This window comes from Gallus gallus, chromosome 5, assembly GCF_016699485.2.
Source record: "Gallus gallus isolate bGalGal1 chromosome 5, bGalGal1.mat.broiler.GRCg7b, whole genome shotgun sequence".
In the NCBI taxonomy this organism is placed as follows: domain Eukaryota; kingdom Metazoa; phylum Chordata; class Aves; order Galliformes; family Phasianidae; genus Gallus; species Gallus gallus.
Genome location: NC_052536.1, coordinates 21,483,822 through 21,502,310, shown reverse-complemented (window position 1 = coordinate 21,502,310; position 18,489 = coordinate 21,483,822). Strand labels below are relative to the sequence as shown.

General features: G+C 45.2%; 1 long non-coding RNA gene across 3 annotated transcripts; it reads left to right on the top strand.

Moving 5' to 3' along the window:
- Positions 1–563: 563 nt before the first annotated feature.
- On the top strand, positions 564–13,740 carry LOC107053452. 3 transcript variants are annotated; one of them, XR_001466700.3, is made up of 4 exons: positions 564–1,824; positions 4,787–5,109; positions 12,341–12,446; positions 12,936–13,740. It is a non-coding gene; the product is annotated as an uncharacterized LOC107053452 (long non-coding RNA). The 3 variants fall into 3 exon arrangements; XR_006939405.1 differs by lacking the exon at positions 12,341–12,446; XR_006939404.1 differs by lacking the exon at positions 564–1,824 and having other exon boundaries at positions 5,047–5,109.
- The last annotated feature ends 4,749 nt before the right edge of the window (positions 13,741–18,489 follow it).

Genomic DNA, 18,489 nt, shown 5'->3' with positions numbered 1-18,489 from the left:
GAGGGAGATCCTACTTTCCTGAGAGGATGTGCTGTTTCTGGTGAAGTCACAAGCATCCGTGCCGTTGGTCCACCCACCCTCAACCATCTGGACTGATTGATTTTCAGGCAGAAGGAGCCTGATATGATGACCATGACTTTCTGGTCTGGCATGTTTTGCATTATTATTCTGCCTCTGTTACATTTTTCATATAAGTGCCTCAAGCCACTGACAGACTGTTTAGCAATAACGAAATAATTGTCTCCACAGCAGCTAAGAGGATGCCAACAAAGATGCTGCGCGGCTGAGTCATCCTCATGTTGCAATAGCGCTGCCCAGCTAGCCACCCTACAAGGTTTAACGGGCCCAGACTTTTCAGCTGGGATAATTCATTTCTTGCAGTCTCTCTCAATAAGCTTCAGTAACTAAAAGGGTGAAAAAAAGATTCCCTTTCATTGCAGAAGACAGCTGACGGTCTCACCACCTAAGGTGCTGACTGTCACTGTATGTGTCCTCATTAAATGTGGCAAACAGTGAGGAGGCTTGGGGGGGGGGGGGGGGGGGGGGAGGAAGAGTTCTTTCATTGTTGGAGAGCTCAGAAAAAGATCTTCTAGCACCAAGTCGTTCCTTGCAGACAGCCCAAACTGTTGGCCAATATGTGGATTTCTGGTGCAGCTGACTGCCAATAAAGAGGCCACACTGCTGGAAACCTTTGCATATCTTCGGGGGTCAGAGTGCTGGGCTTGGGCACTGAGAAGTATTAAGGCAGTTTTGCAGCCTACCGCAGATACCATGAGCTATGGACTCATCCATCCCACATCTCATCCAGCTAGTGGATGAAATTAGAGATACAGAGAAAGGGAGAGCAGTCTGCTGCGAGTAAATGTACTGTACTTCTCTGAGGTGCTCCAGAAAGCTTGGGAGGATAAAAGGCTGACGGCTTCTCTGGTCTGCCTTGCAGAAATAAAAATGAATACAAATGAAGGCTGCTCTATTGGCTTGCTTGCTTCGTGTCTTATGGATCTGTCAGGGTAGAGGAGGACTCAAAAACAGGTAACTTTCAAGTTTTTAGGTTCTGTTGTCAGTCAACAGAAAAGTAGAAAGAAGAGAATCCAAAATAGCCAGCAGAGATTCAGAAAAATCTCTGGAAATAAAGATTTGGACAAGGGAAGCACGTGGGGGCCACAACAGCTGTTTGACATCCAGGAGCTGCTTTCCTCTGACCCTACAGTAATTAGGAGCTACTGTTACTCAGGACTTCAGTCCTGGCTACTTTTTAACAACCAACACAATGTAAGAAGTCACAGTACTGCCTGTCGGCCCACAGTTGCTGGAGCACAAGCTCTGGAATCTGAGCTTTATGCCAACTGTGGGCACGTTACCACAAGTTGTACCAAGATACTTCTCCCATGCGTGAACCTGATGCCACTGAGTGTAGAGAACTGGCTGTGTCCAGACTTGTGCAGCACAGAAAGCATTGGCCTGCACGAATCCAAGCTGGGCTTCTACTGTGAAAATGGGAAGTGTGGTTAGCAATTCAAACAAGTTACAGAGGGATCTCTGGAATGAAATACACTGAAAAGTTTTCAAGGTGCTAAAATGCTCCAGAAATCAGGGAGTCCAACATCAAGAAGAGCTGGAAAAAGGCAGATCCCAAAGAGGAAACAGGAAATGAAATGCAAATAAGGAAGGAAGAGGACAAATGAAACATAGTACTGCCCACTGCTGATAGCTGAACCTTTTCAGCCTGCTATATCAAGATAGAAACAAGAAGATAGAGAATGAAGTAAAATGAAATATGCCAATGGAGCCCTCAAAAAGACATCTTGCAAATACATATCCTCGGTAAGTGTCTGATTGCTTTAGGCATTCTTAGCTTCACTAAAATCACATCTTAGCTTTGCTAGCTTCACTAAGACTGTATTTTAGATTGATTGTGCTCATATAATCTCTTACACATAAACTGTTGACCAAGTCTGGGACTAGGAGTGGATCTAGCCATATGCAGCCTCCTTATCTCCATGTTACAAAGGGGGTTAGAAAGCAAAGGGGTTCACTCTGAAGTTCGTGACTCAATGGGAGGGCATTCTGTATGTGTGTGTTTAAGCCTATTCTGTATGCAGTAAATAATCAAGCATATCCAGCCATTTTGAATCTTGTTAAGTTGCTGTTAAACCACCACATTGTATCTGTACTATATCAATAAATATATTCTTGCTTCTCTCTTAGGAGTGAAGTGTACCATGTAGTTCTTTCCTTCTGCGATGAATTGGCATAGTTGTCAGGGTGGCAAGTAGGGATATCAACTGTTTACAAGAAGCATAGAATGAACCTGGGTCTGAAATTCTCATATGAATGTGCTCATGAAAACTATTAGAATTTAGAAGCTTTTGAAGAGCACCTAGAGGTAATTAGAGACTGTAAAAGGATGAGGGAGGGAAGATGTTATCTGCAGAACACTACATTTGGAAGCTACACATCAAGCAAGGGAGAATAGAAATACACCAGAACAGGGAACAGAAACCAAAGCAAAGGAAAATAAATCTAAAGATCTGCAAAGAAATATCTGAAAGTGGAACAATGATTCATGGAAAAAAAAAAAAATCATTACCCCGACACATTCCTAGCGTCACCATTTATAATCAGCCTGCAGGCATTATCTTAAATCTATAACATTCCAGAATTGAGACAACAGTGAAGGAAAGGAGAGTATTTCAGCTCCTCCACTGTCAAGTACAGTAAGGAAAGGAAAGCAGGTCCCCACTGTCCTCTAACTCCAGGAGGAATTGTAAGGCCTGAAGTAAGAACAAAAAACAAATATGGCTTGGAAAGCATTGGGCCTGCCTGCCCAAGCAAAGAGATTATCAGTAAATAAATAGGAATAGCCCACATATATATATAAATTCAATTTTTTCCTTAAGGACAGTTGGTGAAATCTTTTTACTAAATACAAGAGTGCAAATTCTGATGTCAACCCAACTAGATTCTGGGATGCAAAGTGTGCAACTCAGACAGCAAAGAGTTAAGGTTACCAACATAAACAGCACAAAATGTTGTGTGCCAAACTGCCAAAGCCAATTTCTGGCTCCCAGGAAAGAAATGTATTTCAACCACTCTCTCTGCCACTACAAATTGTCATGAAAAATATTTCAGGACTCTATGTTTTAAACAGATGACCTTGGTGCCCTGTCCTGTGGCTCAAACATTGATTCCAGCCCCTGTAGAAAAAGAGAGACTGAACTGCATGCACTCCATGCAGCCCTTGCTCTCCCTGAATCAAAAAACTATTAACGTACCACAATAGAGCATTCCTGTTGTGATGGGGAGAGGGGAAGTGTTTGAAGTTATAGCAGATTTGGAAAACAACAAATTACGTCTCTCACTCAGAACTGCCTATGCTGCATATGTTAAACTTTTACAGTTCCACTCCTGAGATATGAAATTGCATCAGTAACTTCCCCTAAAAAGGTGAGGGAAGCAACAGAAGTGGTATGATTTCTTGTTGTCCAGTTAGCTGCATTTACAGAAATTTGACAGCAATATTATGAATGGGAAAAGGAACTTTTATCTTTAGTTTGAATAGTTAAGCAAATTGAGAAAAATACATCTGGGACAGCCTGTGCAAGCTAGAGGATCTTTCAGAGTCGAAGCAGCCTGTGATAGTTAAATTACCATCAATTAATGCAGTACTAATGATTTTAACTAAACCTAATACTCATTGAATAGTAGTGTGTTAAACCTAGAAGTCAAGGCTTAATTAAAGTATTCACCTTTTTAATGGGGTAACATGTCCAGAATCCCCCACCAAGACAATTCTCTATTTTTTCTTTCACAACACCCTTGTAAGGTCAGTAAGAATACAGGTGTTGTAAAGTATTGGACGATCAATAAGTATACAGAGAAGTTGGGCTTAGAAAGATTATCCCATTGAAAATGACTCTCAGAGGATGGAGATTGAATGGGAAACTTTGAGAAATTTTATTTTTATTTTTATTTTTTATTTTATTCTGAATAGATTTAAAGACATGGAAGAGAGTAGGTCCAGTAGACTGGAATGAGAAAATTCTGTTTCTCTGGGACAGAAAAATCAGAGCTGCCTGATAAAAACAGAGCTAAGATATAACATTAAAAGGAGGGCAAAATGGTATCCAGGATCTCTGTGGGAAAAGACTGTAATGAAACCAATTTAAAAGGGAATTCCAAACAGTTTTACATATAACCTCATCAGTAACAATGCCACAACTTTTGTCTTAATGATACACAGTGCTTCGGTACATAATATTTACCCGGTAAATTCACTAGGATTAAATCATAATAGAACTATACACTATTCATTAAAGTATAGTGTGAACATAATGAAATGGAAACAAATGGATAACAGTTGATGTGAATGCATGTGCTGTACAAGAACAACGGGTTTTTATTTGTGAGAGAAAAACCATCAATGCCCAGGATATTTGTCTTGACATTGAATGAAATCTGCTATTTTTAAATGCATCCTGATAAAATCCCTGAAACTGTACTTGTGTATTTGGGAAAAAAATCAAAATCAAAACAAAACAAAACAAAAACAACAGCAAAAGAAGTATTAGTATGGGAATCCGTTGGGTTTTTACATTTGTAGATAAGGTTACTGAAGATATAAATGTGAATGTAGGGATAAGTGTTTGAACATTAATAAAATTATAGGATTCAACTTTAATTATTCAACTTCAGTTATATCGTATAAATTGTTACAATCTAATTAAACATTGATTATTTGATGCCTATCCCTTGCCCTGTCCCACTGGAATGAACCTCACACTAGTGAAGAAGGTACTACTGCATGATGACCTGTGCCAACTACTAGAACGCCTCCGAAACAGTGGACAAAAACTCTAAATCATTTTTTGCTATTGTATGGGAACTGTTGAGTCATGGCCTGAACCACTGATTGAGCACCTGGGGAAGGGACCCTGTCAGCCCTGGGAGCACAGGTGAAGGCAATTCAGCTGTGTGACCTGAAGGGGTGGGACCCTGGCTGCACCTCTCTTAGACTCCATTTAAGGGCTGACTGCCACTGAGGAAGGATCTTTTCCTGGATTTCTCCCTTGTGAAGTTTTCCCTGCAAGCCTAGATCTTCAGATATGGGTGAGCACCTTTCCTTTTTTCTTTGTAACATCTTTCTATTATGCTAGTTCCTTTGCTACTATGTTCCTATATTGCCTTTCCACTATGTTGACCTTTCTGATAGTTACAACCATGATACAGAAGAGATATACCACATCCTACAAAGAGTGAAAAAGGATGGAGAGCAGTATTGGTGAGGAGCTCATCTTGTATGGTCACCAACAGCAATGGGAGATTTAATTCCATACTTCATTCAGCTTTGATTCTGCTAATTCTAATGTTGACATTCGTTGCTTATAGATAATGAACAACAGTACTCATAACAACCTTGGTAAAGCAGTTTAATCACCACAGATCTGTTCAACAGCTGAGGGCTGATTGAGAATGGACCTAAAACCAAAGTATGTCTATGAGTCAGTCATCTTACTCCATAAACAGTGAGCAGCCCAAGAGCCCTTTGAGCTTTGCTGCAAAGCAATAGGCTGCCCACCAAGATTTGCCCTTGAACCAGGATGTGTCTCAAGGTTATGCCTGTACAGATATCCCTTATGCTTTAACCTCAAGACATCTTGCCAATACAGATCCTTGGTAAGTGATGAATTATTTTAGGCTTTATTAACTTCACGAAAATCACATCTTAAGTGTGACTGCAAGCATTGTTAGCTTCACTGAGATTCAACCTTAGATTGATAGTGAACCTACAATCCCTTAGACATAAACCATTTTCCATGTCTGGGACTAGGAATGGCTGCAGCTGTACCTCAGCTCCTTATTTCCTCTACTCAAGGAGTTCTGTAAGTAAGGGGGTCCACTCTAAAGCTCATGATTAATGTGAGGACCTCCTGTACGTGTGTGTTTAAGCCTATACTCTATCTGGTAGATAATCAAGCGTATCTAGCCATCTCAAATCTTAAGTCTCTGTTAAATCACTACATTATATTAACGAATATACTCCAGCTTCTCTCTTATGAGTGAATTACGTAGTGTAGCTGTTTCCGTTTGTGATACAGTGACTGGAGCCACTCCCAATGGCCTCAGGGACAGCCTGCTTCATCCTGGCAGTGCAGAGCTCCAAGTGGACATTTAACAGCACAGGATTTATGGCTTGGCTCATCACTGTGGCAAGCTGCTAAACGGTCAGGGTATGGTACAAGTTGGCTGGAGAAGAGGGACAAAGCCAGAGCTCCACAAGCAACAAGCAGGAGGTCTTGCTGACTTGCAATGTGCGTTGCATGATGATGGCTGTTACCATAAATGCAGAGATGTTGCTCCATTAGATACAGCATTATGTAAACATTAATTCTGGGGTTCTTCAAATGGCATTCATAAGCACAGGGTTGTTTTTCTGCAAAATAAACCATCTCTCTTCCCCATTACTAGAAGAAACGAGTCCACCCCTCTTCTGCTCTTTCACTTTATCCTAGTGAGCGCTAAGACAAAGCAAACAGGGAGTAAGGAGCTGGCTGTTAAAGAACTAAAATGTGGTTTTGTCCCTCAAGCAGTTTAGATGCCGCATTCTTATCTGAATCATAAAGTACATTCTGGGCTCCAGCTGAAGGCCAGCTGCTTCTGATGAGTTGGCAGAGGTCTTTTGGGCTGAGGAGGAACACCAGTGCCTGGCATTAGCTGCCTACACTTCTTCCTAAATCCCCTCAGCTGGCCTATGGTTTGACATGCCACATTGGCACAAACCTAAGAGACATAGCAGGGTTTTTACATGAGCTTCTAGGCCTTACAACACTTCATTTCAAAGTGTGCTGAATGCCTATAGTGATGGAGGGGATGGCTTATTGCTTCTGGTTGGAATCCTGTTGAGAGCTGAGCGTTACCAGTAGTTGTTGCTGCTGATGGATGTCACCCATGTGAGAGAAGCTTTAGACTCAGCAATGAGGAGCAGCCACACAGCCTCTTGCTAGCAGACTTAGTAGAGAAACATAGCACTGAAATTCAGAGCAAAAACTGATGACAGTGTATTTTTTTGAGATAAGAAGCAGCTGAGCCATTTCACCGCTTCTTAAGCAATTGTTTCATACATCTTTGCCTTGATCTTCAGGAAGAAGGGAAGCTAGGGGCCTTAGTGGCTGCAGGACAATTGTTTTCCAGGAGGTTCAGTTCCCTATGGGGCTCAGGAAGATCCTGGCCTCAGTTTGCTGGAGGGCAGACCCACACTAGGGCATATCTATATGCCTTGGTCATATTAGCAATTCCTGGTATGCAGGAACATCCCCATTCCTGTTCATCAAGACCTCTCAGGAAAGCTCTTCAGAAAAGCCTCTGCTTTTGTCTGGAGGACTGCAGCAAAACACAGCACACAGCAATGTTTCTGAGCCCCACTGTGGTCTTTTTCCTAGGCATAGGCCCCACTGTTCCCCCTGCATGTAGTATGGCAGCCAGGAGCGTGGCTGCAAAACATCAAAGTTAATTAGCATCCAAAAGCAAATAAATCAATCAATGCATTCCCAGCCCCCTTAGAAAATCTCATTATTGGGAACCAACCCAGGCAGGGACTCCCAGGAAGAACTACAGAGGAAGAGATTCTCCAAAGCTATAATTTTTAAGGTTGTACCACTTGGAGAATAATTACAACCAGCAAAATGATGTTCACATCTCACATTAATGTAGAGTAATGACTGCATGCCTGTAGCCAGCTAACCACAGAACTGAGAAGAGACTGTCATCTCTTCTGTCCTGCCATAATACAAAGCATCTTGGAAATGCTAACAGCCGCTGCACGCCAGCCTCTTGTCATCCCTCCTTCTTAAAGACACAGACTGAGAAACACTTCAGCCTCCCAAGTATCACTTGTATGGGAAACGTCACTGATGAATTTGCTTTGCTGGCCAAACTGAAAACTAATATTTTATGATTTTCAGTGGAGCAGAATTTTAAGATCATTTCAGAAACTGTAAACAGTTTATTCAGGAAAAATCACTGCTTCCAGTTTTTGGGAAATGTATGAAATTTGGGGAAGGAGTGTAACCCTGAAAGGCATCCTTACTCAAGGGGCTATCCAGTTGTGCAGCCTGATACCATGCAGGATTGCTCAAGGGACTCTTGCACTGCCTGCTACTTGTGGCGTTAGTTGATTGACTCATAGCTTGTTTTTAGGTGTGTATTCAATTGGCCCTCAGCTGTAGAACCAGGTGCCTGCTATCAGTTCTTTCAGTTGATTCCTCTTAATGAGGGACAGTGCTATAAGTACTGCTGCTCATAAGTACCTGAGCAAGGCCTTGTGTACAAGGCCAGGCCAAAGGAGGAAATTGGGGGAAGAAGTGGGGTGAGTGCACAGGTATCTGCAGGTCAATGTTTCAGTGGTGGTTTGGTCTGCTTATGCATCAGCAGTAAGGTTCTCATGTGGGGTTTTGAAAGGTTCCCTTTCGTTCTGTCTCTTGTACTTTTAAGGCCATTGGGAAGATTAAGTATGTGCCTTCAAGGTTACTGGTGCTAATTAACTAAATAACAAGATGATAAAAGAAAGAACTGACCAGAAACAAGTACTGGAGAAGTTAAGGGGTGTTGTTGGCAGAGATCGTGGCAGATTGTATGAAGTCAGAAGAGCCTGTGAGGATTTCTGGGAGATCATAGTACCTGCACTGTGGTTTTAATAGAGTGGGGGAAATCCAGCTGCCAAACTATATTAACTGCATGTCATCAGTAATGACAGGCACAGTAAAAATGAATTCAACCTCCTCCAGGAGGAGGGATAGAGGGGAGCCAGATACAGAGGAAATTCTTGTAAGATCATCTGGAAACATGAAATTGTCCTTTTTTCCTTGGGATACAGATTGCTGGCTGGCCACCTGCTTTACCTCCTGGTAAGTAGAAGCTGGGACATCCTCATGTGCCCCCTGTCATCTAGAGACATGAGCCATAGTTGGAGAGAAAGCCAACCAGTATGGGAGTGTCCTGCTTGGCAGGCACTGAGGACATTCTTTGGATCATCAGTAGGGATTAACAGTAGAGGCGATCATGCTGCACTGAGGGGAGCCAGCTTCTGCACTTCACTTCAGTCCCTCTGCATCCTCCAAACAGCCCAGACTTGTGTCTTGCCCGAAGCTGTCACCACCAGCACAGGGAGGGGGCAGCTTGCTCCTGTCCCACTTCACTTGCTCTCCCTGAGAGACTGAGGGGAGAGAACAAAAAGTGGAAAAGTGGCCTGAGAAATTGTATTCTTGCTCCTCAGTTACTGGGAGGCCACTCCCAGGTCTGTCAGCAGCTGACATATTTAGGATAATCTTTACAGTCTGCTGTCTGGTCCGGGGCTGAGAAGCAAAACAGAGGTTCTCAGCTGCCAGAGGGAGCCTCACCTTCGCTGGTGTTGGTGGCAGCAATAAAAGGACACCAGCTCTAACTCATAGGACAGAGAATCCAGTTGCTTTGTGGAAAAGTTTCTGGGTGTCCTATGTGTTCATGGTGCTAGGAAATAGGCAGTGATGCTCATTTATCTTCCAGAAATCTCAGAAAGCCTGGCAACTGCCCCAACACCATCTCACGCCAGCTGAGAACTGAGGGATTTTGCCGAAAGATCCATCAGAAACCTGCTTGAGCTTTCCAAGCCTGCTGCTCCCTTGAGGAGGGGGAAGCAGGGAGGGAGGCTTGTGTTGATTAATATTAGAAGAAACTCTCCTGAAAGAATGATAGATCATGGCTTGGTGACTCCAGAATCTTTTCTTGTTTCTTTCTTTGATGGGAGGAGGGGGGGACTGGAAACAAAAGGCCTAGGAAGGGGGGAATGGAGGGAGGGGTGTGTTTTGAAATCTGCTTCCTTTTGGCCACGCTTGAACTTCCAAGAGCCTGGCTTTGACTGACATCCCTAGGAAATGGGAGAGAATACTCCATGCTGAGCCGGCGCTCTGCCCAGCAGAGGAAGGAGGAGGCATCTGGCTCTAAGGAGCTGAAATAGATGCCTTCAATGCCTCTGTCATTTGCCATCACAGAGGTGTGCTTGGGTTTACTGTAGGAGTGTCCTGCTCCTCCAGGCTTAGGGGGGCTCCTCACCCTGCCTGGGTCAGCATCTGGGCTCTGCATCTGCACTCTGCTCGCACAACTTGCTTGGAGCAGACAGGACGCATGATGAAGGCTAATGAGATGGGAATAGAGCAGCCTTTGCAAAACCTGGCTCTGCCATTCCCTGTTGTGCTGTCTGCTGGTGCAGGAGAGGCCACAGACAGCCATGACTGACCCCTGAAGCATTTCAGAGACGTTTGCTTTGGGGGCCTGGGGAGGAAATGTGTTAATAAGGGTATCATGCATGCCATGCAGCTGCAGCCCCAGGGAGCTGAGCTCTGTGGACATATGTGGGGCATATGCCAGAACAGAGCATTGGGGGGAAAAAAGAGAAAACAGCTTTGAAAAGGGAGAGCTGCTGCTTGCATTGCATGGAGTTGGGATGGGGAGGTTGGAGGGAGGGGAGCAGAGGAGGTAATTAAGCTTTAGCATTATCTAGAGCTTGCAAACTACTGTTAAGACTACAGAGGCATTTTGTAAACAATCCAGACAGAGTGGGTGCTCAGAGCAGCACCTGGGAACACCATGCTTCTGGTTGTCTCCAAAGAAGCTGTGGGGATGCCTCCCGGGCAGGCACTGACAGAAAACCCACAGGGTATTTGTTAGTGGGCTTGCAAGTTTAAAAATGCCTTCTTGCCTTCTGATGTTCCTCATGTCCCTTATCCAGGGCTGAATTACTGACCTCAGGTTTGCTATTATGGGCAAATCAAGCACTGATTGCTCTTCTCCATTAATAACTTTAATCTCCTGTATTGGATTCCAGTTAGAATCAAGCTCTGTTGCAATACCTTGGAGCTTCTAAAGGGCTCTTGCCTTTGCTCTTCAGATTTCCACATCTGAGCCCAGGATTTCTCAGCAGAGGACTCCTGAGGTTCTTCCCAGCAGAAATGCAAGCCTTTTGGTGCATGTTGAAAGGTGGGTGGTGGTTGGTTGGTTTGCATTGCCTTTTCCTAACTAGTTTTTTTCCTTCTGATAGGAGGAAGAGAGGGCTTTCATTTACTGGTGATTTCCCACTCCATTACTTTACACTTATGAGTGGAATATAGGAGGTCAGGCAATTGATTTGCCTACCCAAGTAATTGTTGATGTGCCAATTTCTGCTGGTGCCTACTTTCCCAGTGCTCATGTATAACTGTGTAACCTAGTAAACCATTAATGCAGAATATGGACAAACACTTCTAAGACCAAGTTTCAGATTAGTCTGTACACAGTTGAATGTGCCTAGTGTTCTCAGAGAGGAAGGAAGATGTGTATGACCATCCTGCAGAGCGTGGGCGTGTATGCTTGTCTTGTTTGGTCTGCAGTGGTGACCACATTACTTGCATGGAAGAACCCCCACAATGAACTGTTGCTACTGGCCTTTCACCAGACCCTGCTTGTGCCCAGAGACCCCACAGCAGCCTACCACCAAGCTGGGCTTTGTTGTCTTGGGCTCACCCTCTAACCACTCCTGTCTGCCAGTGCTGCCCAGCCTGGGGAGCACCAGTGGGGGACATCTCTCCTCACATAGGATATCAGAGGGTGTGAGTCTTGCCGGCTGCTGGTGCTGCTCCTCTCCCCATAGGACTTGCCCATCTGCTGGCTGCAGCTGAGCGTGCTGCATCCCGCCATGCCGCTCCACTTTCACACACTACCAGTGATGGATAGCAGGCTGGGGAAGCCTGTGAGGCTTCATCTCGCCGTGCTTCAGCCCTGCCGGCACGCTGAAATCCTGCCCTCACTGTTGAGAGACGGTAAGCTTGTGCACATCCGGATGAGGACTCAACAATGATAGATAATGCCAATAAGCCCCAGAGCTGCCACAGGGAGGGGAGGGTGATTTATCCTCAGCCGGACGGCGGGGCCAAGCGGAAATCCTACGGGAGCTGTGGGGCACACATCAAAACCGCGTGTCACAGCGCCCGCCACACCCGGGGCGCCGGTTCAAAGCCATCACGTGCTGTGGCTGGAGACTGGAGGTGATGCCAGGCTAATGAGCAAATGAAGCAATAAATAACCCGTATGGTCATTACGTACTCCCTCTCTTCGGCGCGGGCCTGCTCTGGCCCTGGTGAGCAAGCACTTCTCGCACCCCATTACTCATGCTGAGCCCCTCGGCCGGAGCCTGGAGCAGCTCAGCAAACCATCCATCTTGGCCAAGTGCAGCTCTTTCAAGTTCCTCCGCAGCAGCCGCTCTGTTTATTGTTAAGATGAGCACACAGTTTACATGGACTGTTCTTATTTATCCTTGACTTCTACCTTTTAGGTCATTTCTTTGCACGTCCAGCACTTTTCAATCCTGTCTCAACCAAATTTGTATTTATGTCCTGGGCTTTGCTGTCTGAAGCTCCAAGGCCGCCAGCAATGGGAAGGTGAGGTGAGCTTCTGACAGCAACCTTTTCTAGGCAGGCCTGGGGTCCATTCGGCAAATTGCCTCTCAGAATGGAGATTTAGGAAGCTGCTGATGGGGGGGGAAGGGACCTTCTGGGACTGCATGGGAGGGTGTGCAGGGGTAAGTGTTGGCTGCTGGGTCTGGTGTACCTTCTGCATGGGGTTGGACGTGCAGTGCACAGGAAGGTGGCAGATGGGAGTTGTCTGGGGACAAGGCAATGGCATTTGCTCTGTGTGTTGCTAAGGATCTGGGAAGAGAATTGGTCTGGTTATGGTCTTTCATAATCACATTATTTAAGGTCGGGGGGAGATCAAATCAAGGATTTAATGTCAAGGATTGTTGTCTTCTCAGGACTGGCCAGGAAAAATACCTGTTAGCTGTCTTCTCCTACTCACTCTCTCTGAATTTTCTTTCTGTATTTATTACCCATTTCATCACCCACATTCTCCTTTGCTTCTTTTTACCTCAGTTCTTTGACCCATGGAACAGCCAAAGGACACCTGCATTTTACTTGTGAACGGATTATGTGTGGAACTCCTCCTGTGGTGGTACCAAAGCGATGCAATGTCTTCATAGCACCGGGAGTGTTCTCCCAGCCTGAAGGTGTGTCAGTTCCAAGCCAGCCTTTCACAAAAACACCCAGACGTTGGCAGCATCAAACTCTGCTCTGAGTTGCAACCACACAGCATGGCGTGACCTGCTTGAGCCGCACAGGTCTGCTGCTAGGTGGAGAAGGAACCCAGTAACCAAACTACAGCAGCAGGAGAGGTTGTATCTTTGGAGAGGCTCCACCAGGCTGCACTTACCAGGTATATCTGTGTTGCAGTTATGTCTTTCTGCCTTTCCGCAGGTGATCAGAAAGGGTTAAAAAGCCCTGTGATATAGGTTGGTGCTCGCACTGAATCTACACCCACCATATATATAAGTATATATATCAGGTTTTGGAGGGGAGGTTACACATGTCACTGGCCATAACTCAGACTTTTATTATAATCGTGACCATATGGTTAATGGGACTTAATAAACCACCATTGACCTGGACTCTGTGTGCACAAATCTCTTGCTCTCTTTCTCTTTCTTAACTCACTTGTCTGGACACACTATGCCAAGCAGCTGCAACTTACAGTTTGAAAGCACCAGTTCCAGTGGTCAGCAGCTAGTTAATTTAGGAAGAATAAAACCCCAAGAAAGCCACATTGCAGCACAGCCCATGGGGGACAGGAGCTGACCCTCCCAGGGCAGCTGTTCAATGCATCCCATGGATGTGAGCCTGAGAAGGGACAAGGGAGGGAACATCAGCTGGAACTTTCCCCAGCACCAAGGCCCTGGGTAAGTGCCAGTGAAAGCCAGGGAATTAAATCCATGCTTCTTACAGTGCAAGTGAGGGGAGCGTTTAACCAAACGTTTCGAAAAATGCTTTGGCATTTTGTCAGGCACAAAGCTTTTGATTTAATGGAAATTAGAACTATGGGAAAAGCTATTAAACCCTATCTGAAGCATTTTCCTGGGGGCCTGGTACAAGATTCATCCAGGCCATGTATTCTCTAACTCTTTAAGTTAGTCCTAGAATGACCTAAATGATGGGCATGTGACCCCTGCTTTAAGAAGGTTTTTGGCCAAACCCAAGCTACCACCTTCCCTGCTTCTAACAGGGCTGCACTGTCACCTGCCCCTGGCCAGCCAACTCTGTCCCAGAGAGATAATGCAAACCCTCAGCAGTCTCAGCTAGATGTCCGCTTGCTGATACTGCTGATAGTGCTTTACGAGATCTCCCCATCCTGACGTTTCCCTTAGCTCAGTTTCCTTACTCCCAGGAATTCTGCTGCCAGCTGATATTACAGGTGGGAGCCCAGGAGGAGAAGCTCTTCATCTTTCCTAGTGATCTGAACGCATGTGCCTTGGAGGAATGAGAGATCTTGAAACCATAGGTATTGAGGCATGTGGCTGACATGTAGGGCTGAGCTAGAGTAGAGGTTTTGGCTCATTCCTTTGATCTTGAGTTGATACTTAATGTTTTTATTATTTGATTGGTGTTTTTGTGATTACGTGCACCTGCCAATAATGATATCCAGGCCCACGTGTAGATGGGGTGCTGTTGAAATTAAACTCCTTTCCTTCCTTAAAATGACTGTATAAACACCAATTCCAGCTCCCTGTGTCATGTTTGGAAATGAGGGCTCCTGATACTGTATTACCCTTTCTGAGCTGCGTGTAACAGACCTTGGGGGAGACTGTGCTCTTCTGTTCTGCTCTTTTTTTTCTTTGTTTTTTTCTTCCTCGCTTTTTTAAAAAATATTTTGTTTTTATAAAAAAAAACCTTTTGCATGGTGTTTGGAGAGCATCACATCTCCAGTACGTTGTACACTCAGAGCTGTTTCTTCTGTCCACAAATAGTTCACATGGCTTCATTTAGGACCTGATCCAAGTGCTGGTGGTCACAGCTGGAGACTTTATGCTGTCTTTGATGGATTTTGGAGCAGTCTGAGTAGGTTTTGGTACATCTTCAATCGCTTTGGTACGTATCAACTGTTACTCTTCCCAGGACTTTGTCCATCCTGAAATTGGAGGGATTTTCCCTAACCAGTGGCAGTCTTGGTACTTGGATATCTAGAGGAAGTGTCAGAGAAAAGTGGACAGACTGACTGCATCATGGCTCAGAAATGAGCCTCACTGAACAACAGCCAGCTGTGTGCCCAAGTCGCCAAGAAGGCCAAAGGTGTCCTCCTGTATCAGAAATAGTGCAGTCAGTGGGAGCAGGATAGTGGTCACCCCTCTGTACGTGGCTCTGGTGAGGCTGCACCTCAAGTGCTGTGTTCAGTTTTGGGCTCCTCACTGCAAGGAAGGCATTGAGGCCCTAAAGCATGTTCAGAGAAGGACAATAAAGCAGATGAGGCATCTGGGGCCCAAGTCTTATGGAGAGCAGCTGAGACTGATCTTTCTGCCTGAAAGGAGGTTGTGATGTAATGGAGGTCAGCCTCTTCTCCCAGGTAACAGTTATAGGTTCAGATGTGATGGCATTAAGTTGTGCCAGGGGAGGTTCAGGTTGGATATTATGAAAATTTCTTTTTCAGAAAGAGAGGCTGCTCAGCAGGTGATAGAGTCATTGTTTCTGGTGGTTTTCAAGAAACTTGTAGATGTGGCACTGAGGGACATGGTTAGTGGCATAGTGGTGGGAATAGGTTGGGGTTGGACTAGGTGATCTTAGTGGTCTTTTCCAACCTTAATGATTCTGACTGTGAATTGTAAATGGTTATGTCAAAATGTAAAACAAAGTTCTGTGTGAAGGCTTGGCCTCCAGCAGGTGAATTATGAGGGGTGAAACCTTCCAGGCTATGAAGAATCTGACACTTGAAATGAGCCATCTTGCATACCTCATCCTCAACTCCATCCCACCTTTCACACAAGGTACCCTTCCCACAGCAGTGTCCTTTCCAATGGGAAGTGCTCATCTCCTGGTGCATTGGCCCAGTTCCTCTCTCTTGCTTGAAAATCTACCTGAGCAGAGCACAGCAGCACACAGAGGTCTGGTGCAGAATCTCAAGATGCAGCCTTGCAGTGCTATGCTGAGCAGTCTGCAGCATGCTTCAGGTCTCTGCCCCATGTAGGGGAACAGGAAGGATCTGTGCACCCTGAAGAAGGAACCCCCCCGGAGGAACGGGAGGCATGTGTTCCTTGCTCCAAAAATGCTGGTAGTGTTTACAAAGTCAGACACGTCAGCACAGTTATAGTCAGTAAAGTGAGTGTAAAACTGGCCTTGTTACTTCCCAGATCTGAAGGATACGAATCAAATGCGCACAGATGGTCGGCCACTTTCCATAATGAAACACGTCTTTATTGTCCCGAGGAAGCTGCATTTCACAACATAAGCATTGGGGCTTGCTTCTTTTTTTATATATTTTATTTTCTCTGCAAACTGTGGGCAGTTTTGCCCCTTTCCTTAAATCAAAAATCACGGACGATAAAGACGTGTTTCATTACTGAGAGCTGGCCAAGCATCTGTGTGCAATGGACTTCATTTTCTTCTCTAGGTTGTTGGCACAAACATTCCCAGCCTAAGCCAGAGAGGAAACTGGAGCAAATGCAGGGATCTGAGTACTCCAAGCTTGGGGAGTGTTCGAGCTCTGTGACTTTTTTTTTCTGGTCCACACTCAGCTGCCACATCACAAACTTTGAAGGATGTGGGGAAGTGCAGACATGAACTGGCATTGCCAGCTGTGAAATATTTGGGTGCCTGCACTGCTATGGTTCCCAGAAGAAGAACAGCCTCACAGGAAGCAGATGCTGTCCTTTGAGGGTGATTAAATTGGCCAAGGCTGCCTTGAATGACCCGCCTAGAAAACGTATCATGCCAGTGAATCCCAGGAGTTTGTTCATTCCTACCCTTAGTGGTGGGATTGCAGCCCCTGCTGCTGCCTGCACATTTGGATTCATGCCTCTGAAAGGGCTCATGAGTGCTAGTGTGGAAACATCTTCCCAGAAGCTGATCCTGAGCTCCTTTTCACTGCCAAGGATGTGGTATGAGGTTTGGTCTCCATCCCCTGTGCAGCTCTAGGATCCTCCTAGGATCTTACCTGCCCAGCAGAAATGATGCTGTGCTGTTCTGATTTATGCTTCTGACAGAATACTTAACAAATACGCTACTTTAAAGCATTACTGTATTCACCTTGGGAGGAATCCATTCAGAGACACAGTACAAAGCATATGGCTGCGTTGACAGCTCTGGGACCAGGATGTATTTGTCTCTGGTGCACTGGGGTTATGCCTGCGAACATATATTTTGTGAAAAGTAGTTGGCTTTGATGATACTTTAACAGCCAGTTCTCTCTTCAGGAAAGACACAAAGACCAAGAAATAAAAACAGAAGGAGAAAGGGAGAGGGCCCCAAGAAAAAGACAAGTCATTTTTACCACAAGTAAAAGTATGGGGCTTTTGACCAGGCACAAGAATAATTGGACACATTATTTTAAAAGCCTCCCTATCTGCATAATCTGTTGCCTGCCTGCTGGTGGGTTCCCAAACACAACAAACGAGCTGTCTGGGAGGAGAGCAGATTGGGGTTCTTGAGAGCTGTAGCTCTGATTCTGGCTTTGCTATCTGTTAACTCATTGCAGGAGCCGGTGCTGAAGTGGGATATGTGCTTTCCCTTTGCACTGTGGCACAGATAGTCCTGGCAAGGCTGCATGGATTCATGTCTGTGGCTGTGACCACACTGCATCTTATACCAGGACCAGTCGCTGGGGCTGCAGCATTAGCGTGGCTTAGGTCCTCCTTGCTCATGCTGCAAGTGTTAGTCTTGGCTTTTGCAGTCGTGGTTTCAAACCTGCCCTGCCTAAGTTCAGAGAGCCAGCCAGCCCCTGTGCCAGTTCCAGACTCCCTCTTCCTGTAACAGGGAAGGGGAATGACTCTTTCTCAGACAGTGTGGTAACAGCACGACAGAACTTCTGCATGAGACCTGTGCTTTTCAGGATTATCAAAATACAACTTCTGATGACAAGTTAAAGTATACTGGTGCTTAATCTACATAACTAAAAGGTAATTGACTCACTGGAAGAATGTAGGTATTGAGTGCTCTAATTGTGCTGTTGAAACGTGCTCTGCTAAAATATTGTAAATGCCTATAAAATACTGCATGTGCCTGTTCAACACTTAGATAACTCATCTTGTCTACTCTTTAAAGTCCATCTAGATTCTTCTGTCCTTGCCTAAATACCTGGCCCCTTCAAAGGGGCTTGACCATGACAGACATTCTGGGATTTCCTCCTTACAGCATGTTTGGAACATCAGAAAACTCAGAATTCACTGTCCCGTGAATAGCTTTGTTTAACATCCAATGATTTCTGGGATAGATTTGAAGAGCAGCTGGTGTTTTGGCTGGGTGTGATGCAGAATTGAATCCTTGCTTTGGTTGTCCTTTGGAGGAGACTGTCTGTATCCCATGACTACAGGGGGAGTAGGCCATCACCTGGGTAGACAGAAGGCTGGAGTCACCCATGGTTTTTCTACAGCTAGTGTGTAAGGTTCTG